General features: G+C 42.4%; 1 pseudogene; it reads left to right on the forward strand.

The window, feature by feature from the left end:
* Positions 1-5,500: 5,500 nt before the first annotated feature.
* LOC141014232 (protein NLRC3-like) lies at positions 5,501-25,569 on the forward strand (annotated as a pseudogene).
* The last annotated feature ends 302 nt before the right edge of the window (positions 25,570-25,871 follow it).

Raw genomic sequence — 25,871 nt, forward strand, 5'->3', positions numbered from 1 at the left:
CTGAACACAGAACTGCTGAAACACATCAGGAGTTTATAAATGTCACGTCTTGGAGACGGGTTGCTACAAGCCTGGGCCATGAAATGAAGTAATGCTGCTGATAAGTGGAAGAAGTTGTTATTGTTCTTTATTGATCAGATTAATGAAGGAACGTGAGCTTCATTTCATTTTCTCTCAAAAACCAGCAGACGTGCAGTGAGTCTGGGTTTCTCTGGGCCCTTTGGCCTGGGCCTGGTTTGTGATCCGGTCTTGGTGCCGTCCTGACAACAAGCATTTACTCCAGTGAACTGGATCACATTAAGCACACACCACATTCAAACCACTCAGAGTAACAGCACCTTCACCAACACCCACCGTCTGCTGTCGTCTGGACTTCAGCTCCTCCTCCGTCATGGCAGAGTGAAATCAGAGAGTCCAGTCCTCACTGTTTGTTTCCTTTCAGCTCGACTGGAAAGAACCGGTTTCTCTGCTACTTGACATTTTTGACAGGATGCCAGATGAGCTTTCACCTGATGCCACACCTGCAGAAGACACGGCAGGTTTATTTCTACAGCAGCATTCACACACAAGGCGACACCAAGTGCTTCACAGGAGCACAGAAATACAGCAGAATGAGACTTCACATGCATTTAAAAGACCATAAAAACAAGAAGCAGATACATAGTGACAGGTTTAAATAAAGTTATGTCTGATATTTTAAAATCTCTCCTCTGACACAGGAAACCTCTGCGCTGATTTAAGGACTGGTGTAATGTGCTCCACCCTCTTGGTTAGCGAGGAGAAGCTAATGCAGGGATGATTGATCTTTTACTAAGATATGTGAGCTCTTCAAAAAGTGAAAGTGAAGTTGATATTTCCAGTTCAGCCTCATACTGACTCTCTAACAAACAGAGGGCTCATGAAGTTAAAGCTCATGTTTTTGTAAAAGGTTATTAAGTAAGTATGTAACTAACGCTCTTGAGTAAATGTACTTAGTTACATCCCTCACTGTCTCCAGATCAGCTGTCTTTATGACAACATAACTGCAGATTAACACATTTAATTGGATCTTTGTGTTCTGCTTCCTGTTGCAGCTCCACCCTGTGGAGCGATGGAGTAGTGCAGTTAATTTCCACATGTTTCTGATGAACAGTAGAAGTTGATGTTGCAGAGTGAAGTTCTGCTTATTACCACTAATATCAGCTGTTTGTCATTTCATAATAAATGAAGTGGATCAAATCTGAACACAGTCTGATTCAATCGAGGCTTTACTGAATCTTCTGGACTGACTTGTGTCTGGATTTTGGTGCAAAGTCAGCAGCTTCATATTTCATCTTTCTATAACGTTTGATATTAAAAAGATGTGTTTAACATGCTGATTCTACACTTTATGTTCATTAATCATGTCTGTAAACAATTACAAGTACACAGAAATATAAAACTATCTGGATTTTGACAGAAAACAAACAAATCCTGTGTTTGACTTTAAAGTTTGTGAAGTTTAGTCTCACTTTGCTAAATCCACATGAAAAATCAGTTTGTGTCAAATAAAAGCAGCTGGACTGTCATTTTGAGCTCAATCCAACATGAGAGTAAAAGTGTGGAGCAGCAGCTGACACTAAACTGTGTTTAGAGAAAACTAAAGATTTAAAGAAATGTTTCACATCAATCTTGTTCAGACACCAGAACACTCAGCAGGAATTAGTCTGGTGGACATTTGTGGCATCTTAAAATAATATTTCTCTCTCCTGTTTGTTTCTTAAATACAAAACATGTCGATGTTTTCTCTGGTTCCTCAGTCTTCATTCTGTCTCCACAACAATATCCATGTTTGCTCGCTGCCAGTCGTCTTCTTCACTGTGTTTCCTGACACGTGGCTGCATCTGTTGGTGTGTTACCACCAGAAAGTGTCGGTCAGCACACATGTATTTACTTCAAATGACTGATGTGTGTCACCAACACCATGAAGAACATCAAGTGAGACAAAAAACAAAATCGATGTCGTCCTCTTTTATAATTTCTCAGAGAATCTGTCGGTGGATAAAGAGGCACCGGACCGAAACCAGGGTTCAGAAATGTGGTGGAGGCTTTGTTGGACTTTGCTGGTTCACAGTAACAATCCTTCAAACTGCTGCTTGTTACCACAGTGGCTGCTGCCTTCATCGCCTCAGTTATGAGGCCTTTTAACACATAAATCCTTTCCTCAAACAATCAGCACACACTGAAAATAACACAGACTGTATTATAATAAAATACAAATGATCAAAAGAAATATTGAGTCGACAGAAAGACTGTTTTCATTTTATTTAGTAATTATTACTTCCTGTTCCTGCAGGTGCAGGTGACGCGCATGCGCAGCTCCTCTCCCCTGCTGCCTCTGGACTGACAGAAGAAAAGATGAGAGAAAGTTCAACATTTGAAGCTTCGTGCTGACAGAAAGAAACGAGGCTGCTGTGAGTCCGCTGCTGTTTTATTCTATTAAAGCTGAGCTCAGTGTGACTCGGAGGAAAACTAATTCAGGACTGTATTCGTGACTCGCTCGCTGGCTGGATGAGACGGGACTGAACCGGCGGCTGCGGCCAAGATGGCGGCCGAGCGGCTGAAATAACCGTTGTAGCATTAACCAACAAACTCTGGTCGCTGCGCAGATAAACGTGTGATTTTTGTAAAATATGAGCAGAATTGTAAGACGGCTCAACAAATACAGTCAGACAGCAGCAGCGGAGTGAGCAGCAGCGGCTGTAGCAGCTGTTCTTGGCTTTAGCTCGCTGCCGTTAGCTCATTAGCTCAGCGGGCCGTTACTGCCTGGACCGCGGGGCACGAGGGGAGTCGCTGCGGGCAACGGGGCTCAGTTCAACCGGGCTCAACCACCTCCCAGTGAACACCGGACCGGGACCAGACACAAGCTCTGAGGCCGACAGAGGTCAGTGTGAAGACAGGGGGGACGGTGTGGATCCGATCAGGACTATGACTCCGGGGACGAGAAGAGACGACAGGCGGGGACAGGAGAGACGTGAAGCGGCAGAGGAGAGAGGACGAGTCGGGCATCAGTGGCGGCGAAACGAAAACGGCGCGGAGCCTGAATATTTCCACATTTTTACTCTGTGAGCTGATGATTGATTTTCACCAAAGCAGACGTGGCTGTGCAAAGACAAAGCGAGACTTGGTGAGTTTGATTTCATGTGTGTCCAGTTTGAATGAAGTGTTTTAACAGAGTTAACAAGGTGATGAAGCTCGTCTCGGTTCTGTCAGAGAGAAACTTGAACCCAGAAGCTGGACGGGTGAATTGTTCTGTTTAGTCCAGAAAATAACTCTGTGAGTTTATTTAGTTTAGTTATCTGAGTGAAACGTGAAGAGATGTCCTGAAACGTAGCTTCCATCTTCCACATGAGTTTGTGATGATGTGTGTTTTTATGGAAAGAGTCGATCAGGAAAGTGACAAAGTTGTTCTGGTGTCACAAAGACGACTGCAGCAGCAACATGTCTGTGAAGAAGCTGCTCCAGGACAAAGCTCACGTTGAAGAGCTGAACGGTACCAAACACTTCTTCAGCTGATCCACAACCACAAACATTGTTCAAGGGAGGTGAACTCAGCTGACCAGGGGAAGTTTGTCTGACACTGATCTGAACTCAGTTTGCTGTGTTTGGTTTATGTATCTTACTTATGAGGGAGACAGTCACGGAGAAACTTTGATTAAAGTTCACATGTGATCTCCAGTAAATGACAAGAGGAGGAGCAACACTGACGGGGAGGAGACAAGGAAGTGAAGGTGTTCAAACTCCATTTTGAGTCGACAGCAGCAGCAGCAGGTGGAGGAAAAGACGTCTGAGGCAGAGGTGAGTTTTATTTCTACATTATTGTTTTACAGTCAAAGTCTCTGATTCATCTGTGAGAACAGCGGGATCGGCTACAAAATTCACATTGAACAAGAGACAACAAGCTCATATTTAAAGAAAACTGACGAGAGGCAGGATGTTTGTTTACTCTGTGTGTGTGTGTGTGTGTGTGTGTTACTTCCTCCTTCAGTCTGGGTTGAGTATGGAGTTGTAATTGTTGCAAAACTATTTGCAAATGCGTATCTCAATCTGTGTGTGTGTCGTCAGATCTGTGTGTGTGTGTAAAAAAAATCCGGATGTCTGTATTCTGTAGTCTGTAAATGTAAAAGGCTCACGCTGCCTGGCTGCAGTAGCAGTACAGCCTACACACCCAGTTGGCACGTAGCACCCAGTGAAGTTAAGCGTGTCATTGTTGGGGTAACAGATGATCGTTACCCCAACAACTTACTGCAAGTAAAAGTTCATGTTTTAGCAGTAACTTAGTTGTCAGAAGCTGACAACTAAGTTACTGCTAAAACATGAACTTTTACTGACAGCAAACAATCGAGAATCCATTGTTGCCTCTCAACATCACAACTGCTCTTTGTGCCCGCGGCTGGCAGCCAGGCAGCGTGAGCCTGTGAGCCTGAGCTCAGGGCAAAGGAAAAGTGAAGTTACACACAAATCTTTTCTACACATTTGCAGATCTGCCACAGCAGAAGTGTAGCAAAAGTCACATGTAAAGAGACAGCCAATCAGAGCTCCTGCCTGAGTTGTAACTGATGACAGACATTTACAGATCTATGTACGCATTTACAGACTACAGAATACAGACATGCGTTTTTTTTTACACACACACAGATCTGAATACGCACACACAGATCTGAATACGCACACACAGATCTGAATACGCACACACAGATCTGAATACGCACACACACAGATCTGAATACGCACACACAGATCTGAATACGCACACACAGATCTGAACACACACACACAGATCTGAACACACACACACAGATCTGAATACACACACAGATTGAGATACGCATTTGCAAATAGTTTTGCAACAATTATAACTCCATAGTTGAGCCTCTTCAACAGACTTTTCTCGTGACTCTTGTGCTCTGAGCTCAGTCAGTGTTATGTTGCTTATTTCTCAGACTGACTCAAGTCCAGAAGACGACAGCAGTTTTGTTTTATGAATTTTATTGTCAATATTTTGTCTCCCACTTCAGGTTCACCTGACAAAATAGTTTAAGAGTAAAAGTTTTCACTAATGAAGCCTCGATTAAAGTCTGTTTCATGGACTTGGACTTCACTGTTCACTCATTGAAGATATTGTGTTGTACCACAGTAGATCCTGGACTGTCCTGTTGGTCAGAAGGATCCAGATTGCTGTTTCAGTATTAACATATTTTGTTATAACTTAACACTAAGAACTAGATTCTGTCAGACATTTAACCTCTGACATTTAAAAGATGAAACCCAGTTGCAAAGACACAATGTTTTCGGTAGAAATTTCAAGTGAAAGATGCCAGAACAATCATTTTATTAGATTTTATTTACATAATTTCCAATTTAACATGAGTTGTTATAAAACTTGTTTGTATTAAAAACGTATTAAAAGCTGTTATTTATTGTAGGACTATTCAACACATTCAAAGTAGACAAAACAATTATTGTCATAAAGTGACCTCACTAAAAACCTGAGCAGTGATCCAGGTACAGGACAACAATAAAGAAATAACGTCTGCAGGCAGGAAGTGGAGACTTTGAGTGGACAGAGCAGGACATCATACTGAGGGACGTCCCTTTAATTAGACAGAGACAAGGCCGATCTTTGTAAATGTCACTTTTGTTTAGCGTCACATTGGGTGATGAGTCTGCAGGCTTCACCATCTCCATTTTACACCCTCCTCCTCTGCATCTTGTTTCACCTGTTTGTCCTCCTTGTCTTCATGTTGTTCTCCTTCCATGTGCTACATATTTACCTCAGTGCTTTCTGAAGTGCAGAAGATGAGTGATTGTGTGGAGGAAGAGGAGGACGGAGCAGAGGCTCCAGTCTCCAGCTGTCTGTCTATGAAAAGTGACCCGTCCAAAGAAACACCTCCAGACTTCAGTAAAGAACCTGGACCCTCAGACACACAGTAAGAAGACTGCCATGTTTTTAATCACCAAACTGTCAGTATCAGCAATTTGTGTATTTAGATGAAATAAATACAAACATGTTTGTGTTTCCAGAAGTCAGTACCACAGACGGAGAGAAGAGTCTTCTGTCTCCAGCTGTCTGTCTATGAAGAGTGACTGGTCCAAACGTTTTCCTCCAGACTTCAGTGATGGACCTGGACCCTCAGACACACAGTAAGAGATGTGTATAAATATATATATAATATAGTTTTATCATTACCATTAAATGATTGTCGTGAATTATTTGTTTCACTGGACATTACATTAGAAAAAGTGGTTTGTGTTTTATACTTTATACAATTACATATCAGCAGCATCAGATTGTTCTTGAATGAACTGGTGTGACGGTGGCTCCTACAGAGTGTTGCATTATGGGTTGTCTGTAGTGTTAATGTTGGGTAGTGAGTTGTTCAAGTCCATTCATAGTGTTTGTTAGTCAGTCCTGAAAGTTGATGATGACTCATACAGTGTGTTTTGTTGCGATGGAAGAAATAAATTCCTGAGTTTGACAACGAGCCAAAAAGTATCCCAACATCTTTACTGTCAAAGGATCAAATGATCTGTTGAAAAGCCGAGAATCACCACTGGAACGTCCGGATGAGGACGAGCACAAAGATAAAGTCTGAAAAATGATGTGATGCTGCCAGAGAAAATGTATTTGTTTGCTTCTGCAAGTCTGACAAGAGTAGGATACTGTTAACATCTGAACCGATACCAGTACCCAACGGTACCTTTTGATACTTTACTCTCTATCTAATAACAAAACATGTGAATTCAGTTCTAAGCTGTTAAATCGAGTCACTTTAGAGACAATATATCATGAGTCATATTTCCAATAGCAATGTACGTTGCATGTGAGTCAGTTTTATTTCAGCAGCGTCTTGCTATACTGCGTAAATAGACTATTTTTCAAGTAAACAGCGACATTAAGCTGTTCCTGCTGCATTAAGTAATTAATATAATTATCCATTATGTCCTAGCATCGAGCTAACAAGCAAAGCGCTTGTTATACAAAATAAATTTGGGATTCAAAGAACGCATGCTTTAATATTTCCTCAGACAGTATGAAGTTCACGTGTTACTGGTTTTCTACAAAGGTTTGAGACATCCTAAAAATCACTGCCCACTATGTTAGTGAACTAAACAGCAGGGTGGTCAGGAAATATCAGATGCAGCCAAAGTCAGTCAAAGTTCAAAGTCGACTTTATTGTCAAAACTGCAATATGTACAAGACATACAGAGAATTGAAATTGTGTTTCCCTCTGTCCAGACAATATAAGTGAATATGTACAGAAAAAGCAGAAAATAGAAATATAAGAATATAAAATAAAATAGAAATATAGATCTAAAAATAAAGATAAAATATGTACAGCTAAGAGACATTCGGGAATATAAAGTCCGGAGATATAAATAGTGTGGAATAGATATGTCAGTATTGGGGTTGGATATAAATATAGATATAAATATGGCAGTTTGATATAAATATGACAGTATAAAATGGTCTAAACTGGACTATGACAATGAAGTTGTAAACATTCTTACACAGTGCAAGTAGATTTTAAAGTGTTTTTGAGTTGTAAAAGTGGCTGGTGCCATTTGGGGGGGGGGTCAACAATGTCCAGAGTTAGTGGGGGCAGCGGGCGGAGAAGGAAGGGGGGGCAGCGCTGGGAGGGAGTTCAGCATCCTGATGGCCTGGTGAATGAAACTGTCTCTCAGTCTGCTGGTTCTCGCTCGGAGGCTCCTCATCCTCCTCCCGGAAGGCAGGAGACTGAAGAGTTGGTGGTTGGGGTGGGTGGGGTCGCCCGCAATGCTGAGTGCTTTGCGGGCCAGACGTGTGCTGTAAATGTCCTGGAGGGAGGGGAGGGAGGCACCGATGATCCTCTCAGCTGCTCTCACTATGCGCTGCAGGGTCTTCCTTGCAGGATGCAGTGCAGCTGCCGTACCACACAGTGATGCAGCTGGTCAGGATGCTCTCGGTGGTTCCACGGTAGAAGGTTGTCATGATGTGGACTGGTGCTCTGGCTCTTCTCAGTCTGCGGAGGAAGTAGAGGCGCTGCTGAGCTTTCCTGGCCAGTGATGCGGTGTTCCTGCTCCAGGAGAGGTCCTCAGAGAGGTGCACACCCAGGAACCTGGTGCTGCTCACCCTCTCTCCACAGCAGCTCCATTGATAGTCAGTGGAGGGTGCTGGGTGGAGGCTCTCCGGAAGTCGACAACAATCTCCTTCGTCTTCTCCACGTTCAGAGAGAGATTGTTGTCTCTGCACCACTTGGCCAGTTGGCTCACCTCATCCCTGTAGTTTGACTCCTCGTTGTTGTTGATGAGCCCCACCACAGTTGTGTCATCCACAAACTTGACGAAGAGGTTGGTGTTGTGTGTTGGTGTGCAGTCATGGGTCAGCAGGGTGAACAGTAAGGGGCTGAGCACGCATCCTTGGAGCCCCTGTGTTCAGCACGATGGTGCTGGATGCGCTGCTGCCGACCCGGACTGCCTGTGGTCTTCCTGTCAGGAAGTCCAGCAACCAGTTACGGAGTGAGGTGTTTAGTCCTAAACAGTCCAGTTTCTGTATCAGCTGCTGGGGGATGATTGTATTAAAAGCTGAACTGAAATCCAGGAACAACATCCTCACATATGAGTCCTTAGAGTCCAGGTGGGTGAGAGCTGAGTGGAGGGCGGTGGAGATTGCATCATCAGTGGACCGGTTGGCCCGATATGCAAACTGGTACGGGTCCAGGGAGGGAGGTAGGATGGATTTGATGTGCTGCATGACTAACCGCTCGAAGCACTTCATGATGATGGGGGTCAGTGCCACGGGGCGGTAGTCGTTGAAGCACGATGGGGAGGTCTTCTTTGGAACCGGGATGATGGTGGTGTTCTTGAAGCAGGTGGGGACAACAGCTTGGCTCAGGGAGGTGTTGAAGATGTCTGTGAGGACATCTGTGAGCTCCTCTGCACAGTCCTTCAGCACACGACCAGGAATGTTGTCAGGTCCTGCAGCTTTGCGAGCGTTGATCCTGGAGAGGGATCTCCTCACGCTGGCTGGAGACAGGGACAGCACCTGGTCATCTGGAGGGGGTGTTGTCTTCTGTGCAGGTGTGGTGTTGTCGGCTTCAAACCGTCCAAAGAAGTGGTTCAGATCGTTCAGCAGAGTGATGTTGTTGTCACAGGTCTGTAGTCGAGGTTTGTAGTCCGTGATGGTCTGTAACCCCTGCCACAGGCTCCTTGTGTCTCTGCTGTCGGTGAAGTGGTGGGTTATCCTGTTGCTGTACTGCCTCTTTGCAAGTCTGATGCCACGGGACAGGTTGGCTCTTGCTGATCTCAGACCAGCCTCATCACCTGCTCTGAAAGCAGCGTTCCGGGCTTTCAGTAACCGATGGACTTCCCCCGTCAGCCATGGTTTCTGATTGGCCCGTACTGTGATGGTCTTGGTGTCCGTGACATCATCAATGCATTTGCTGATGTAGGCAGTAACAGTGTCTGAGTACTCCTGTATGTTGATGTGGTGGTTGTAGGTGGCTGCCTGCTTGAACATGTCCCAGTCTGTGGTGTCAAAGCAGTCCTGGAGTGCTGAGGAGGCACCCTCTGGCCACACCCGTACCTGTTTCTGAACCGGTCTGGTGACTTTGACCTTAGGCCTGTATGCTGGCATTAGCATAACAGTGATGTGGTCCGAAGCGCCGAGATGGGGGAGGGGTGAGACCTTGTATGCTCCTCTCAATGTTGTGTAAACCTGGTCCAGTGTGTTGTTTCCCCTTGTTGCAAAGTCAATGTGTTGGTACACATTAGGAAACACTGTTTTGAGATTTGCATGATTGAAATCTCCAGCCACGATGAGAAGTCCCTCTGGATGGGCAGTCTGCTGTTCACTGATGGAGCTGTACAGTTCACTCAGTGCCTTGTCTCTATCATTGTTGTTACAGCTGGGAGGGATGTAGACTGCGACCAGCAGGATGGCAGAAAACTCCCTTGGTAGATAGAAAGGCCGGCACTTGATGATCATAAACTCCACAAGGGGTGAACAGTGTCTGCAAACCACCACAGCATCCTGACACCAAGCATCCCTGATGTACACACAGACCCCGCCACCGCGGGTCTTACCTCCTTCAATGAGGGCTCTGTCTGCTCGGTGGCACGTTAGCCGGTCGAGCTGGATGGCGGAGTCCGGTGTGTTGTTGTTCAGCCATGTTTCCGTGAAAACAAAAACACAGCACTCTCTCACAGTCCGCTGGGTCGATCTCATGAGCTGTATGTAATCCAGTTTATTGTCCAAGGAGCGTACATTGGCTAGTACGATTGATGGTAAAGTCGGCTTGTTCGGGTTAGCCGCTAGCCTGTCCCGGATACCTCCGCGCTTTCCTCGCTTCTGCATCCTCTCGCACCGCCTGCGGCGCTTCTTCTGCGGGTGAGCTGCAGTAGTGGGAGTCGGCGTCGAAGCGGGCCGCTGGAGAAGGCCGAGGTTGTGAAGCTCCTCAGCGTGAGTCGGGTTTATCTTCCAGGAAAAAGTATTTCCGATGTCAAAAAGAGTCCTGCGGCTGTATGTGCGCCTTAGGACGGACAAACGTGACGAAAACGTAAAGTTCCTCGAGCACACCGAGGAAGAAAAACACGTAAAACACACCATTTCGGGACAGAGAGGGGCCGCTGCGTCCGTACGCGCCGCCGACCAAAGAGTCACCCTGCTGTTTACAAAACCCAAAGCCATCCTGCAGAAAACAGGTTTCAACTTCTGTCACCCTCAACATAGATCTGTTGTGACTAATGAGGTTAAACATCTTTATCAATAAAAGCATTTACAGTTTGAAACATCAGTCCCTGCGTTGTGAGGCTCGACCTGCTGTGACTGAGATTGTTGTCTTATCAAGAGGAGAGTATCTCCTAGTTTGATTTAGTCAAAGCTAAACATAAATAAAACTATGGTTTCTGATCAGGTTGATTTTCCTTTATCTCTTCAGAAAGACAGAGGGAAGTGTTTCTGTGGAGGAGCAGCTGTCCTGCTGTACTTTGTGTCAGGACATCCTGAAGGATCCAGTCTCTACCAGCTGTGGACACTGGTTCTGCAGACAGTGCATCACCTCATACTGGGACCAGTCTGCTTCATCAGGAGACTCCTCCTGTCCCCAGTGTGGAGAAAGATCCAGAACAAGAGCTGGACTGCAGACAATCAGTCAGACCAACACTGTACAAAGTAAGACTGTACTGTCTGCTGATGTCTTTAGTCTGAAAACAGGAACTTTTTGATTTAATCAAGATTCTTGCTCTCAATTTAATCCCAGAATATTTTCTTCTCTTTCAGCTGATCGTGTTCTGCAGGAGGCTTTAGATGAACATAAGATCAGTCTGAGGAGGAGATGTGAACGTGTGACTGAAGGAAGTGATAAAACAGGAAGTGATGAAACAGGAAGTGGAACCCTCCTCAACAGGATCTACACTGAGCTCTACATCACAGAGGGACAGAGTGAAGAGGTTAATACCCAACATGAGGTGAGGCAGCTGGAGACAGTTTCCAAGAAGAAGACCTTCAGTGAAACTCCAATCAAGTGCTGCGACATCTTTAAAGCCTCACCTGACCAACAGAGACGCATCAGAGTGGTTCTGACCAACGGCGTCGCTGGAGTTGGAAAAACCTTCTCAGTGCAGAAGTTCACTCTGGACTGGGCAGAGGGCTCCGAAAACCAAGATGTCCGTCTGCTGGTTCTGCTGTCGTTCAGGGAGCTGAACCTGATCAGAGATGAGCAGTACAGTCTTCTCAGGCTGCTCCATGTTTTCCATCCAACATTACAGAAGGTGACAGCAGAGAAGCTCGCTGTCTGTAAACTTCTGTTCATCTTTGACGGCCTGGATGAAAGCAGACTTTCACTGGATTTCAAGAACCATGAGGTCGTGTCTGATGTCACACAGAAGTCATCAGTCGGCGTGGTGCTGACAAACCTCATTGAGGGGAAGCTGCTTCCCTCGGCTCTCGTCTGGATAACTTCCCGACCTGCAGCGGCCAATCGGATCCCTCCTTCATGTGTTGACAGGGTAACAGAAGTACGAGGCTTCACTGACGCCCAGAAGGAGGAGTACTTCAGGAGGAGGTTCAGTGATGAAGATCTGTCCAGCAGAGTCATCTCACACATCGAGACCTCCAGGAGCCTCCACATCATGTGTCTGATCCCAGTCTTCTGCTGGATCACTGCTACAGTTCTGGACCACATGTTGACTACAGACCAGAGAGAGCTGCCCAAGACCCTGACTGACATGTACTCACACTTCCTGCTGGTTCAGACAAAGAGGAAGAAGCAGAAGTACGATGAGGGATGTGAGACGAGTCCACAGGAGCTGACGAAAGCTGACAGGGAAGTTCTTCTGAAGCTGGGGAGGCTGGCGTTTGAACATCTGGAGACAGGAAACATCATGTTCTACCAAGAAGACCTGGAGCGGTGTGGTCTTAATGTCACAGAGGCCTCGGTGTACTCAGGAGTTTGTACAGAGATCTTCAGAAGAGAGAGTGTGATCTTCCAGAAAACAGTCTACTGCTTTGTTCATCTGAGTGTTCAGGAGTTTCTGGCTGCAGTCTACATGTTCCACTGTCACACCAACAGGAACACAAAGGTCCTGAAGGCTTTTCTAAAAGACTTCACACTCAGGGACTCAAAACCAAAGTCTCCCTTTGAAAAGATTTCTGAGTTTTTTGGCCATGAGACCCGTTACCCATCCCTGGATGACTTTCTGAGGAGAGTCATGGAGAAATCCCTTGAAAGTAAAAATGGCCACCTGGACCTGTTTGTTCGCTTCCTTCATGGCCTCTCTCTAAAGTCCAACCAGAGACTCTTAGGAGGTCTGCTGGGTCAGACGGACAACAGTCCAGAAATCATCCAGAGAGCCATCAACAACCTGAAGGAGATGAGCAGAGATGATGTCTCTCCTGACAGAAGCATCAACATCTTCCACTGTCTGATGGAGATGAACGACCACTCAGTTCATCAGGAGATCCAAGAGTTCCTGAACTCAGAGAACAGATCAAAGAAGAAACTCTCTGTGATCCACTGCTCAGCTCTGGCCTACATGCTGCAAATGTCAGAGGAGGTTCTGGATGTGTTGGACCTGCAGAAGTACAACACATCAGAGGAGGGACGACTGAGACTGATTCCAGCTGTGAGGAACTGCAGGACGGCTCTGTGAGTCCAGATGTGATTATCAACATTATAAATCAGTGTAGATTAGCAGTTTAATTCTTCAGATATACAAACTATAAAATAATTTATTTTGAAATAGCACTTACATTTTCAAATACAATTGTGATTATTTTAAAAAAATGTTTCACTTACCATAAGTGCAACAATGCAGATGTTTCAGTTGGATGTGTTTATAGCTGTCAGGTTGTTGAACTCAGTTATTCCATTTATTTCTAATGATCATTAAATGTGACACTTTTTCTTCTATGAATCTTTCTTTGGGTGACAGAAGAAACCCTGGTGAAACCAATGAAAGACGTTTTTTAACCACTATACTGAAGAGTTTAAAATAAGATCTGTATCATTTTTCATGTGATGTTTCTAAAGTTATGTTAATTTTGGCACTCTCACCCTCATGCTAACACTGTGTTGGGCATAAACTAATCCAAATTTTTGGCCAAAGACATAGGATCATATCACACTGACAGACTGTGGACATCATGGAAACCCAAATGTAACTACATGTTCTCTTCCTTCATCTGCAAGATTAGAATAAAACAAAGATTTAAAGTCTGCAGGTTTTAGAGAGTGATGAGAATAACTGTTTCATGTCAAACACAGATCAGATGAAGGTTTGCTGAACCACTGATGTAAATAGCAAATGTCAATGAACAGAATGTTTCAAACTGTTTTGACATCAAATGCATGAAGTAAATATAAAGTGTCCTCTTTCATAATAACATTTTTGTAATATCTGTGTCATGACAGACTTTATAGCTGTAGACTCTCAGAGACTCACTGTGAAGTTGTGGCCTCAGCTCTGAAGTCCAACCCCTCCCATCTGAGGCAGCTGGACCTGAATTACAACAGCCTGAGTGATTCAGGAGTGAAGCTCCTGTCTGGTGGACTGGAGAGTCAAAACTGTGCTCTAGAGAGTCTGAGGTCAGTTCATTGTCTTGTTTTTCCATATATTCAATTCAAACCCTTCACTGAGACTTCAACAGTTTAGTTAATTAACTCTGAAGATTTGCAGCAGCATAAATCTGAAGAAATGTCAGTTCTTTGAGACATTTTCTGTGTATCCAAGTGGCTCCATCCTGTGGTGTTCAGAGGAGGCTGCACTGAAGGACTCTATTCAGTGTTTTTATTTTTTTCATTCAGTTTATTTCTAACTTGTAAGTATTAGCATCCAGCTGATGCCAGTCCCACTCATTTTAGAAACAGGATCATTAATTGAGAACGGACAGTTTCACTGGAACTACTCGAGTACTTCCAGAGATGTTGGTATACCAAAAGTTTATGGACAGCCTGCAGCCAATCAGAATCCAGTTTTCACCCAGACCATGGTATGAAAATATATTTTTTCCTCTTACCTGTGGTGGTATTTGTCCATCTACTGTAGATCAGCTGGACCACTGATGTAAATAGCAAATGTTAATCAGAACAGAATGTTTCAAACTGTTTTGACTTCATCATTTGACAAACATTATCAGTATTATACTCATAGTTTGACCAAAACAATAGAAAAGTTTATTAAATGACTTTCAATAACACTTTACAACGTTCTACACAAAATGAGAGTAGTTACTACTATATTTAATAGATGATGATGAGTTTCTGAAGAACAGACTGAAAGATACTATATTAATAAAAAATGATGTCATGATCAGTTCATAAATATCCATGAATCAACATACTGACCACTTTCTTCATGAGTCGTTCCTGATAAACCAGCTGCTTAGAGAACAAACACTAGTGATGATTCAGTCGTACTAATTACTTAATGCTAAGTTACTTTCTGAGTTCCCCAACAAGTGAAGTGAAACATCAGACTGACATCAGTCACTGTCTGTTCAGTGTTGAGGAGTTTTGAGTGTGTAGGGAGGGTCGAGCTCGTTCTCATGCATATATTTAAATACTCATAAAAACACACAAAATCCACAAAACAAAGGACATTTCTTTCACGTTTCTTTTTTATGTTTAGTCGAAGTAATAGTCGTTGATCAAGTGCTACAGTAGACAGTTCAGTTCAGTTTGTTCTGAAGCCAAAACGACCCTCAAAAAAAAGAGATTTCTTACCAGTTCATTGATTATCAGGTGGTTTGATTCATTCCTCACTCGTTTCTTAGTAACTTGTCACAGTTTTGTGTACTGTACTGTAAAGTGTTACCTGACATTCCTTTTAAAAATGTGTTTGATAATTATTTATACACATTACTTACAGACTAATGGTCTCCAAGGCTGAAGAATTTTGTTGATTGAATTACTGCTGATCAGTAGATGGCAACACAATTAAATGTTTGTAAATGTTTTAAGATGTATTTGAACTCACACAACTCACTTTTGAACTTTTTTTTTTGATCAAGGTATTTTTATTTAGTTTTACAAGTTATAGTTTACAATTTAACATAAGTACAACAGAACACACAGGGAGAAAAAAACAAACAAACCGTAAATCCCATCCACCCCCCACAAATACCAGACATACAGAGTTCACAGTATGAGATACATAGTTCAGTATATAGAACTCATATAGCCAGATACCAAAAAACAAACAACATATACAACAAAAAAGAAATACAATAATAAAGATGACTGAGGGCAACAACAGAGGTTTACAGTGCTATATTGTCTGCTTCCATATCTTCAACAAACATTAAGAAAGGCTGCCATATGTTATAAAAATTTTCAGTAGACCCCCTGATTGTGTATCTGATCTTCTCCAACTTGATATGGTACATGATTTCCCTAACCCAATGGCTGTATGTTGGAGGTGCTGGGTCTTTCCATTTCAGTAATATTAGTCTCCTAGCTAGGAGAGAGCAGAAAGCCACCATTATTCTTTCCCACATCTCTAGATGGGAGTCTATCTGAGTTACACCAAAAAGTGCAATGAATGGAGATGGTGCAAGCCTTTTTGCAAAGATCTTAGAAAAGGTCTCAAAGATGGGCTGCCAGAAAGCGCAAAGCTTTGGACATGTCCAGAACATGTGTAGGAGAGTGGCTGGATCTCGCCCGCATCTATCACAAGTGGGGTCTATATCAGCATTGATCCTAGAGAGTTTTACTTTAGACCAGTGCAGACGATGTACAATTTTAAACTGAATGACAGCATGTCTAAGACAGATGGAAGATGAAAAAATTCCCTGTATTATTTTGTGCCAAGTGTCGTCTGTGATTTGCTCATTTAAATCTGTCTCCCATTTATTTTTGAGAAGGTCCAAAGGCACCAAGTTATGAGAATATAGTATTTCGTATATTGTGCTAATAGTTCGTTTTCTGACTAGTTTACAATCAAAAATTGAATCCAACAGGCCAGTTGGAGGACGTAAGGGAGAACATATAAAGTTTGAGAATACAAAATTCCGAAGTTGCAGATATCGATAAAAATGTGATTTGGAAATGTGATATTTTTGTACCAACTGTTCAAAGGAGGCAAAGCTGCCGTCAATATACAGATCAGACAGTGATACCATACCTCTTCTGGACCACATATCAAAGACCCCATCTATTAATGATGGGACAAACATATGATTCAGTGTAATTGGGGCAGCCTGAGAAAGATCTGTAAGTGCAAAGGATCTTCTGAATTGGTTCCAAATCTTGATTGAGTGTAAAACAACAGGGTTGGAGGTAAAGTTAGAAATGGGCTGTGTAAATGGCAACTTAGAACACAATAAGGCTTTTAAAGAAGTGGAATTTACAGATGCCCCCTCCAGATTTAGCCATTCAGTGTCAGTGTTATCATTATCGTTATCCATCCAATATAACAGTACTCGAATGTTAACCGCCCAATAGTAATACAAGAAATTAGGGAGTGCCATTCCTCCCATTAAGCGAGGTCTCTGAAGTACACTTCTTTTTATCCGGGGCGGTTTTTTGTTCCAAATGAAACTTGATATCTGATTATTCAATTTCGTAAAAAAAGATTTAGTTAAAAAGATGGGAAGGCACTGGAATATATATAAAAACTTGGGCAGTATATTCATTTTTACTGTATTAATTCTTCCACCCAGAGAGAGAGGCAGGGGATCCCATCGTTCGATATCCTGATTTAAGTTTGATAACAGGGGCTGATAGTTAGCAGCATAAAGATCTTTATGTTTATCTGTAATCCATATGCCAAGGTATTTGAATTTTTTGAAGCTAATTTTAAAGGGGAGTGAATTTAAGGATGTTTCATCAACACTAGTGCCAACTGGCATCAGCTCACTTTTTTGAACATTGACCCTGTAGCCGGATAGTTTGCCAAATTCTTTTAGTAAGACCATTAGCTTAGGAAGACTCAAAAGGGGTTGTGATATATATAGTAGCATGTCGTCCGCGTAAAGCGAGACTTTGTGCTCCTCCCCAGCTCGGTGAATTCCACTGATATCAGTATTTTGCCTCAGAGCTAAAGCTAGTGGTTCCATTGCAACCGCAAAAAGAAGCGGTGACATGGGGCATCCCTGTCTTGTACCACGTTTAAGCTCGAAGAAAGGGGACAGATTATTATTAGTACGAACAGCAGCCATTGGAGAAGTATATAAAAGTCTGATCCATGATATGAATTTATTGCCAAATCCAAACCTCTGTAGTGTGCTGAAAAGATAGCCCCACTCCACCCGGTCGAACGCCTTTTCAGCATCAAGTGAGAGGACGACCTCTGGCACACCAGGTGGAGAGGGGCTATAAAGGATGTTAAAAAGGCGTCTGACATTGAAAAAAGAGTAACGGTTCTTAATAAAGCCTGTTTGGTCAGGTGATATAATGGAAGGCAGAACCCCTTCTAGTCGGCGTGCCAGAACCTTGGCAAGGATTTTTGCATCCGTGTTAAGGAGAGAGATTGGGCGGAATGAATTGCACTCTAGAGGGTTTTTCCCTTTTTTGAGAATTACAGAGATTACTGCTTGGCGCATGGTCAGAGGTAGGGTCTTAAGTGAAAGTGATTCTTCAAAAACTGACATTAGTAAAGGGGCAAGTTGGTCTGAGAATTTTTTGAAGAAATCTGTCGGATATCCGTCCGGCCCTGGGGACTTGCCGCTTTGCATAGATCTGATTGCAGATATTATTTCCGGGGCCGAGAAGTCTTTCTCCAATGAATCAGCTATGTTTGGGTCTACGGATGGAACATGTAGGGATCTTAAAAAATCCTCCAACACTGAGGGTGCAGTTTGACATTCTGATGTGTATAATACTTGATAGAAATTTTGAAAACAGGAGTTAATTTTGAGGCTATCTGTACACTTTGAACCTTGTTCATCATTGATTGCAGGTATAGTCTGATTGGCAGTTCTTTGTCGTAACTGATGTGCGAGAATACGTCCAATTTTTTCCCCATGTTCATAGCATCCGTGTCTAGATTTGGAGAGAAGATATTCCGCCTGTTGAGTTGATAGGATATCAAATTCGGTCTGCAAAGACAGACGTTTTTTCACTATGTCAGGAGATTGTTGATGGCTATATAACATATCTAGTTTCAGGATTTGATCCATTAGTTCTTTGAGGCGCACTGTATTTGTTTTCTTCTTATTTGCGCAATAAGAAATGATTTGGCCTCGTAAATAAGCTTTTAAAGATTCCCATATAGTTGAATATGACATTCCTGGCGTTTGATTAGTGTCAAGAAAAAATTGTATTTCAGATGAAATAAAGTTGGTAAAAGACTCTTCTGATAAGAGAAGAGGATTGAGTCTCCAAGGGCGGTAACTATTTTGTGTGTTAGGAATGCTGATTTTCGTGGTTAGCGGACCATGATCTGAAATGACTATGGCATCATAATCACACTTAGTTACAGAAGATAGAAGTCTTTTATCCAGGAAAAAAGTATCTATGCGAGAATAGCTCTTATGCACTGGGGAGAAAAAGGAGTACGCTCTAGCAGTGGGATTACGAAATCGCCATACATCCACTACACCATATGTTTTAAGAAAAAGCTGGATTGTGTGTGCTGATTTAGACAAGGACGTCGTTTTGGAGGAACTGCGATCTAAGGTAGGGGAAAGTACACAATTTATATCGCCACCAAGGATAAGATGGTGTGATGTCATGTTTGGTAGACGAGAAAAAAAATTTGAAAAGAATTCTGGATTGTCCCAGTTTGGCGCATAAATATTGGCCAGGATGACCGGAAATGAAAAAAGTTGCCCTGTCACAATAATGTAGCGCCCTGCAGAATCAGAATCGACATTAGCCATTGTAAATGGTATATTTTTATCAATGAGGATGGCTGCCCCCCTAGTCTTTGTGTGGAAATTAGAATGATAAACTTGTCCTGACCATCCTCTTCTTATTCGGAACAGGTCCGTTGTGCGCAAGTGCGTCTCCTGAAGAAACGCAATATCGGTCTTAAGTTGTTTTAAGTGTGTAAATACCTTTTTTCTCTTAATTGGATGATTAAGTGACTTCACGTTCCAACTCACAAAGTTCACTGATGAGAGTCCAACCAGTCCTCTAGTAGAATTAGGATCAGTCATAACCTACTGAGTAAGATATTTAGTGCACTTGAAATGTAGGCTACATCTGGCTGAGCAAATAGAAAGTAAGAAAGACATACATAAAATAAATCCAAGAAATAAACAAGTCTGGTATAATCCCACCCTCCCCCACCCCACCTAGTGCCTAGAGAAACAAGGCAAACATGGTACCCCTCAAAAACAAATCCACACATATGTGTTTGTGTTGGGGAACTCTATAGAGCCAACTGTTCAGGCTCCCATCGAACGCTTCATGAAAACCAATTCAGCGCATTGTTATTGTAGTACTACAACATCTGCTATGTGTTCAAGTAAGAGAAAATAAAAAATAAAAATAAAAATAAATAATTTAAACCCCACATCTCTTATGGAATCAATAGTTTAAAGGTGTTAAAATTAAACACTTTGGATTAGCCATCATATAAAATTAAAACAATTGCATTTTGTAATCAACAGAAATATATTCAGTCAGACAAATCCTGTCACTATAAGGCAACCTTTAAGTTGTAAGAAAAACAAAATCAAAAAACTATTAGGCTACAGTAAGCCTATGAATAAAGTTAATCAGCATTGACAAAGAAAGGAGAGAGAGAAGGGGTCTCTTGGTCCAGTCATTTTACATTTGTTTTCCACTTTGAACCTCGACAGCAGAAGCTGGTGAAACTTAACAGTCTAACAACAGTGACATTAGTCCACTGGGTGCAGCCAGTTTAGCTGCCTTTCCACGGACGAAAACAAATAAAGTATTGTCAGAATAGCTGAAAAACACGAAAACAGTCTCACTCACGCTCCTCGGCGGGGATGATGTGGTTCCTCACGTAGGTCATCGCTTTTTCTGCGTCGGTGAATTCCTTTTCTTCCCCGTTGTGTGTGACACGGAGACGGGCTGGGAACAGTATGCCAAACCGGACGTTCTGGCGGTTGTGGAGCAGCTTTCTGACCTCGGTGAACGCAGCTCTGGCTTTGGCGACTCTTGTAGTATAATCCGGGAAGATAGCAACTGACTCTCCGTTGTACCGAAGTGGAGCACGGGTGCGCGCCCGGTTCAGTACCTCAACACAGTCCTGGAAATAGTGAAGTTTGGCTACTATCGCTCGTGGTTTCCCGCCGGGTTTTCTTGGAGCCAGGCTTCTGTGTGAGCGATCAATGAGCACATCCTTGTCCAGCTGCAGCGCCTCTCGTAGCAGCTTTGAGACCGATGTCGTGGAGCTTGATCCAGGCGTCTCAGGCAGCCCCAGTATTCTGATGTTACACCGCCGCGCTCTTCCCTCCATGTCCTCGCATTTGTCTCGGAGCTCCGCCACCTCCGTCTTCAGGGTGTTCACCGTGGTCTGCAAAGTCACCACCTCGTCTGACCATGCTGACAATCCGGTCTCCATGTCTCGGACTGTGGTTTTCACTTGGTCGATCTCCGAGTGAATTGCCGCCGTGTTATTTTTAACTTCTGCTTTTAATGCCTGCAGCTCGTTTTTAAGGAAGTCGAAGTCGTCGGCAAGTGCGTTTTTCATTTCTGATTTTATCACCGCCGAAATTTCAGTTTTCAGCGAGAGAAGAATCTCCGACTTCAAGGACTTGGCGTCCATCTCTGGTTTAACGTTAGCTGACCGTAGATGTGGTGGAGATGGTCTTGCCGCGGTGCTAGTAGCAGTGTAGCTCCCGGCGGTGTTGGGCCTCGTGTTCGCTGCTCCAGTATATTGAAATTTTTTCAGATTCGTCGCCATTCACTCAAACGTAGACTTCCTCTCAGCTTAGGAAATGTTTTCAGAGCAGATTAGTCAACATTTTAATGTACTGCGCGCTTATTAACTTAAAATAAAAAAGAAGTTCGACAGGAGCTCAAACAAACACGTCCTACTCCATCGCCAGCTCGACAGCGCCCCCCTCACTTTTGAACTTTTAACAAATTACCTAAATCACCAACTTTACTTTTAAGAGCTGTTTTTTTTTTTTTATACAGACTTGAGTGAATGTGGACCTCTCCTTTAATTACACAGGCTATACAGCCCTACATGTCTTATTTAATGATGATGATCCTCTTGTTCCAGACCTGACTGAGATCAGCAGCATGTTATTGATCTGTGTTGACATGAACAGCTGTATGAATGTTGTGCTGACATGTGGATGATGTCTGTAGAAGGCTGATGATGATCCACAATAACACAGTGACAAACTTACTTTGTGTGTGTGTGTGTGTGTTTTGGAGTAGTCATCAGTTGATGCCACGGCAGATTAAAAAACTGAAACTTACCTCAAATATCAAATGATGTTTGAGTGAAAATTAAATTGAATTAAAAATAAATAATTTATTCAAAAAAATATCAGAATTAAATCCAAAACATATTTAAATTGAAATGAACCTTTTCCTTCACTTATTTTTATTTTGAAAATGTTTTTGATTTTTTTATGATTCAAGATCAAAACTTGAACTTTCAAGTTCAAATTTTATTTTTTCAATACATTTATTTTCTCCAAATGAACAAACCTCTTGGCTTTGATCTGGCTCCATATCCTTTCACCATCTGTCCTATTTTGGCAGGATTCTGTGAGTGAATCTGACAAAACACTGGTAATTTACTAGAAATAGTGTCGCTGCTGTTTGTGATTGTGTGTTTCTGTATTTGTTCGTCAGAGATGTGCAGCAAACACACACAGGCACAGACCACAGGCTTAAGAAAACCCCTCCCCATATATAATCACACAAGTCTATGGTCCTTTTAACTTCATTGTTCCAGAAGAATCAGCGTCCTGCTTATCACATAAAAGGCTTCATGTTATCAATTCATGATCTTTATTATAAAGATGCTCTACGTGTACGTCTAATTAGAAAAGAGCCGAGGAGCAGAATTTAAGTGAAAGACATTTTATGTGCTTGAAATGTTACATGTTGACTTTTGGTCACTTTGTGGACTTAGTTTGACTTTTTTGACTTGAAGACTTACATGAAGTCTTTTTACTCACTCTGACGTGTCAGGATATAACCTTTTTGATTAAAACTGCATTAAAATATCATGTGATCTGCTACTTCAGTGCACGCTAACAACAAATATTACTGGGACCATGATAAAAATTTGCACACCAGCTTTTTCAATATCCAAGAGTTCAAATCATAAACTCTACCACTGACTTCCTCAGTAATGAACTGGACACATTTAGGCACCTTGAGTAACCATATACTTGTTTTGTCACTTTGTGTATTTGACAGTGTTGAACCTGCATCCTGTTGGGTTCAGGTGTTTAGAGTTTCCATTTTCTAAACTTCTACATTCTGAACCTTCTTCAGCTCTGAACAGATTATTAAACACTGAATGATTTCAAGCAGGAACATTGACTTCTAAACTTACATCATTTATTCTTTATTCAGATTGATGGACTGCAGTTTGTCAGAGATCAGCTTTGCTTCTCTGGCCTCAGCTCTGAAGTCCAACCCCTCCCATCTGAGACATCTGAACCTGAGTAACAACAAGCTGCAGGATTCAGGAGTGAAGCTGCTGTGTGATTTTCTACAGAGTCCAAACTGTAGACTGGAGACTCTGAGGTCAGTTCATTGACTCTGTTACTGCTAACTAATATTTGAGTTTACATTCATATATAACTTGCATTGATAAAGTTATAGATTTCCTTTGGTTCATATTTTCAACTTTCTTGAACTAAATTTCTTCTTCAGTCATAAAAGACTTCTGTTTCTTCAAGAAACTGTAGAAAATGTTCAGTTAGTTGTTAAAGTTAATTAATGTTTATAATTTAATCTGTTAACAGAAGAACTGAACTAACATTTGATTTAAATTGATAAAGTTGAGAAGCTGAAGTAGAAATATTTAGATTTCTGTTGATGTCAATGTGTTTTCACAAATAATGTCTGATCATTGATATTGATCCTACAGAACACACACAGATGAAAGCATATTTTCAAAAGATGTTTAAAAGAAAATTCAGTTTTTTCTCCTCTAATAACAGACCTGACTGAGATCAGCAGCATGTTATTGATCTGTGTTGACATGATGGATTGTAAATTTATTTTTTTCTCCATCATTTATTCTTTATTCAGTTTGTGGGGCTGCAGTTTGTCAGAGATCAGCTGTGCTTCTCTGGCCTCAGCTCTGAAGTCCAACCCCTCCCATCTGAGAGGGCTGGACCTGAGGAACAACAACCTGCAGGATTCAGGAGTGAAGCTGCTGTGTGATTTGAAGGAGAGTCCAGACTGTAGACTGGAGACTCTGAGGTCAGTAGAGGGTTGGAGTCAGTTCATGCTGGTTTCAGCAGTATTGTACTAAACACAGTATCAAAGTAAAGATCCAGTATTTCCTGCTTTCCTCAGTGAAGCTGTGAGAGGAGAAAGGTGACAGGCTTCATGATTGGACAGAAAGACAGAGAGAGAGCAGTCAGCCAATCAGACGAGCCAGAAGCTTGTTGTGATCGTGTGTTTGAGTTGATGTGAAGACGACTGTTGTTGTTGTGTTCATGTCTACAGGAAATAAAGCTGGATCACAGCTGACAGCATCACAGGATGTATAGAGACAGTGTCCTCATTCATCAAACTGTCGGAGCATCAAATCTGATCTCAAAGTGTTTGTTCTCTCATTTCAACACTGAACAACTGATCAGTTCATCTTTGTCACAGCTCTCAGATCAGTCTGACTGAAGCCTGCAAATCACTGGCTCTTATTTCAGAGAACCATCATTACATTTAGTAACCATGTGGTCTGTATACGGACCAGAACCTCTGCTGAAGTCCAAAAAAAACCACAGCTGATGTTTTACTGTTCAGTGTAGGACCTTTAACGTTATATTTATATCTGCCCATGTGTCATTTGATTTGTCCAGATATTTTTATAACAGACTCCATATTTACATATTTGTCATGTGACGTTTCCAAAGTAGATGAAATATTTAAATGTGAGTGAGACTCTGGTTTTTAACAGCAGTAAATCATCATTAAAGTGAGCTGTGAGTATCTCTCTGTTCCTGCAGTAATGATGCGTTCAGGGACTGTCAGCAGTTTATTTCCACTCTGTCCTTCAGTGAAAGCTGCAGAGTAAACAGACTTGATGTCCAAAGTGTCTGCAGGTCTGTGAGCTTCACTCCAACACGTTAACATGAGAGCTGAAAGGAAGCTGGCTACGCTACACAGCCGCTCCACTTGTGGTCTGAACAGGACTGAAGTCCTGCTGGTCTTTATATCACTGACTGACAGCTGATGGAGGGAGTCTCTGCAAACACTCATTTATCACTTTACTGTCTCTCTGCTTCTCTCATCAGCTGGAGGTGATCTCTGTCAGAGTGGTGAGAAAGGTGGAGGTGTTGAGAGGATCAGCTGTGTCCTGATGATCCAGAGAGGTTGAAGCAGCACCATCAGCTGGTGGGTGGAGAGGCTCTGACTGGGCCGTGTTACTGGGAGGTGGAGTGGAGAGGAGAGCTTCATCCAGCAGTGACTGACGGACCAATCACAACAAGTGGAGATGACTGTCAGTGCTGCAGTGTGAACTGCTCTGAGATCAGCTCCACTGTCACACACAATGTCCAGTCCAGCATCGTCCCTGTGTTCCTCTGGATGTGACAGAGTATCATCAGTGTATCTGGACTGCTCTGCTGCTGCTCTGTCCTTCTACACAGTCTCTGCAGACACACTGACGCTCCTCCACTCCTTCTGCTCCACATTCAGACACCTCCTCCACCTGGAACCTGGATCTTTATTCTTTTATTCACTCACATCTTCTCAACACAAAGAGCCTCAACAGATTAATCTATCGAGGCAAAAATCAACATTTTAACAGATGAATTTATGATGTAATATATGATGTAATAAATGATGGCATTGTTTTGTTGCTGTAACTGATGACCATGAAAGGAAGAACATGTTGATTTCACTGATGTAATTTAGTATTTTTATAGTTTTGTAACACAGTCTTCTCATATGATGGAAATGTTGTAAAACAAACAAACAATGCACAAATATTAAACACCAGAGTCACATATTTTGGTGGTAATGTCTTTTATTAATGCTGTAAATTCTGTCTCAGCTCTGCTTTGAATTGAATTGAAAAACATTGTTTCCATGTAGACAAAGTGAGCATTTAAAAAACTTGATTTCCTCACAGCAGAAACACTTCAAATGTGTCCAACAACACAGAACAAGGTTGTGATGCACAGTTACAGTTTCAGTCCCACTGGGACCATCAACAATAAAACATAGGAGCATGAAAAAAGTGTGTAAACGTAGAAACCTGATTATATTTATTTTACATTATAAAGTTTTTCAGGGAAGATTTTTGTTTTC

This window comes from Pagrus major, chromosome 19 (assembly GCF_040436345.1).
Source record: "Pagrus major chromosome 19, Pma_NU_1.0".
NCBI classification, from domain to species: domain Eukaryota; kingdom Metazoa; phylum Chordata; class Actinopteri; order Spariformes; family Sparidae; genus Pagrus; species Pagrus major.